The sequence below is a fragment of the Propithecus coquereli genome, unplaced genomic scaffold, assembly GCF_000956105.1.
Source record: "Propithecus coquereli isolate 6110/MARCELLA unplaced genomic scaffold, Pcoq_1.0 Scaffold34, whole genome shotgun sequence".
In the NCBI taxonomy this organism is placed as follows: domain Eukaryota; kingdom Metazoa; phylum Chordata; class Mammalia; order Primates; family Indriidae; genus Propithecus; species Propithecus coquereli.
In genome coordinates this window covers 4,419,149-4,421,930 of record NW_012149063.1, presented here as the reverse complement: position 1 = coordinate 4,421,930, position 2,782 = coordinate 4,419,149, and positions in this window count along the sequence as shown.

The window sequence follows — 2,782 nt, the reverse complement described above, 5'->3', positions numbered from 1 at the left end:
GCTAAATAAGAGATGTGTATGTCCAGAAAGTAATACATGACCTCCCTACACAGTATGCCTGGCACAACATAGGAGAAGAACTCCAGCATTTGTTGAGGGCCTGAGTTTGGCATTTTAGGCATTATTTATTTTTTTCCAGCTCTCTAGCCTCTTGTCTTCTGACTGAAGAACTTATTTCCTTTTTTCTAGTCTTGCATCTCCCTTCAGAGTTCATGCTCATCATATTACCTATTACTTCAGCCTCCCTATTATTTCAATCCAAATGTCACCTCCAACTGCACTGCCTAAAACTTGATCCTAGGGAGTGTCACTGGCAGCAGGCCCTCTGAACTAATATGATATGACTATAAGTCACATATAGCAAGCCTGAGGGGTAGTAATGCAGACAGGTCCATGCTACCAATTTCAGGATTTCCTTGACCTTAAAGAATATTTAGATTAGGTGACTATCTTAGTCCATTTGGGCTGCTATAACAAAATACCATTAATTGGGTGGCTTCTAAATAACAGAAATTTATTTCTGACAGTTCTGAAGGCTGGGAAGTCCAAGAACAAGGCACCAGCAGATACAGTGTCTGGTGAGGGCCCACTCCATAGATGGCATCTTCTCCCTGTGTCCTCACCTTGTGTGAGGGATGAATGAGCTCCCTCAGGACTCTTTCATAGGAGCACTAATCCTATTAGCCCTCATGACCTAATTACCTCCCCAAGGCCCACTTTCTATACCATTGATTTGGAGGTTAGGATTTCAACATATGGATTTTAGGGGAATATAAACATGATAATCATAGCAATGATCAAGTGAAAAAAAATTTGGTCATATGAAAAGAGACCATATACACTCTCTGTTTTGCCCTCTTTATAAAAAATTTTATTATATTACTTATCTCTGCCCAGGAGAATCAAGGTTTATTCTCCGCTGGGCTCAGAGGGTTCTCAGGTGGCTGATGCAATTGCAGAAGCCAGGTAATAGGTTAGTATTAGGTTGCTGAGGGTCTTCCTTGTCATTTACAGCATACTTTCCTCCAAGAGAAAGAGTGAAGAAGGGCAGGTTACACAGGCCTAAGTCATCCCCCACCTTCACTTGTAAGTCTCTCCACTGCTCCCAGGAATGAGGAGGGTGGTGCTACAGAGACTAGGGGTCTTGTCAGTTGCTGTTCCTCCACGTGGCAAGAAACAACAGGGGTGGGAATTACTTAAGCCATCTATAAGTGCTGAGTAAAGTCTATTCCACATATACCGAGGCCAGAGCAGTGCGGAGTGGACTTTACTTGGTCCCTGTGTCACTTCCTGAGTAGCAGTCTGCTCAGAAAGATTCACTGTCAGTGGTTCTTCAGTATTAACCCACAAGCCCAGGGCAGCTTTCCTGGTCTGCAAACATTTGCCTTCATGCTAGATGGGATCTGCAGGGAATGGGTTGACACAGTACATGGTTAGAATGCTGGGAGCTGCAAACAAAAGGAATTTCCAACGTTATAACCAGTGACTTATTCTGGGAACCCAACTACATTTACATCGTCCCTAGGCTGCTAAATAAATGGCCAGGGGGTCTAGCAACTCTGCCTAACACCATTTCTGCACTGACTCTATACGAATACCTGACTTTAGACCAGTGCTTCTTGAACTATCTGAGGTAAAGGACCAATTGTTGCTTTTAGTTTAAATTTCCAGTCTGTCACCGACCAACACTTTTGTAAAGCACACCAAAGATGAATTACTAGAAAATAAAAAAAATGAAGATAGACTCCAGTTCCTGCCATTTTGTTTCCTGGTCTCTGCCCTTACCCACGATCCCTCCTTATTACCCTCCAGCCAACAAGGGAGTACCAGCCACATCATTCAGCTACATGTCAGGCTCTGTTCTAGATTGTGGGAGTGAGGGCATGAATAGGAAAAAGTAAAGATAGACAAATAAAGGCCTGAGATTTTGTTTAGATTCAATAGATGTGAAATTACTCCGTTTCTGTACTTACCTTATCACAGACTGGTAATGAAACAATTTACAGACCAGAACCTGCCCACAGTTTGAGCTGATCTGTTCTAGACTGCAGGGATTAGATTAAAAATCTACATCATGGCATTTGTCCTGTTTTGCTTCCTGAACTTCATTATCTGTCTTCACCTTAGGATATACAAACAGTGCCAGGACCTGGACTCTTGCACCTAGAAAGTATTTGGTTCAGGTGTTGAGTTGCTTTTCCCTGGTTGCTTTGGTCCCAGGTGTCCAGTTGATTTTCATGCGGTTGGCTGTGTTAAGCACACAAAACCACACCTCACCACCTAGCTCTCACCAGGGGTCCTGATGATTATTGTTCCTTTTATTTATTTACTTATCTACCCTAAAATAAAAGCATGCTAGAAGATAAGAATGATAGTTCTAGGTAAAAACAGGTAAAAAGGGTTCTCAGAAAAGAAACACAGGGCCCATTTTAGATACCAGTTCTAGCTTCACTGTTGCTAGTTGTGTGACCTTAAGCAAGCCACTTAAAATCTCTGATTCTCTCAACTATAAAATGGAGAGAACGCTTACCTGAAGACCGTTGCAAAGACTGAATATAGTGCACATCAAGTGCTAGGATAATGCCTGGGGATGATTGGTGCTTAATAAGCGGTGATTAATATCATTAATAGATTTTTTTTTTTTACAAAGGATAGTGTAACAGTTAATTTTAGGTGTCAACTTAACTGGATTAAGGGATACCTTAATATATCCCTTAGTATCCCTTAGATAGCTGGTAAAGCATTATTTCTGGATGTGTCTACGAGAGTATTCCCAGAGGAG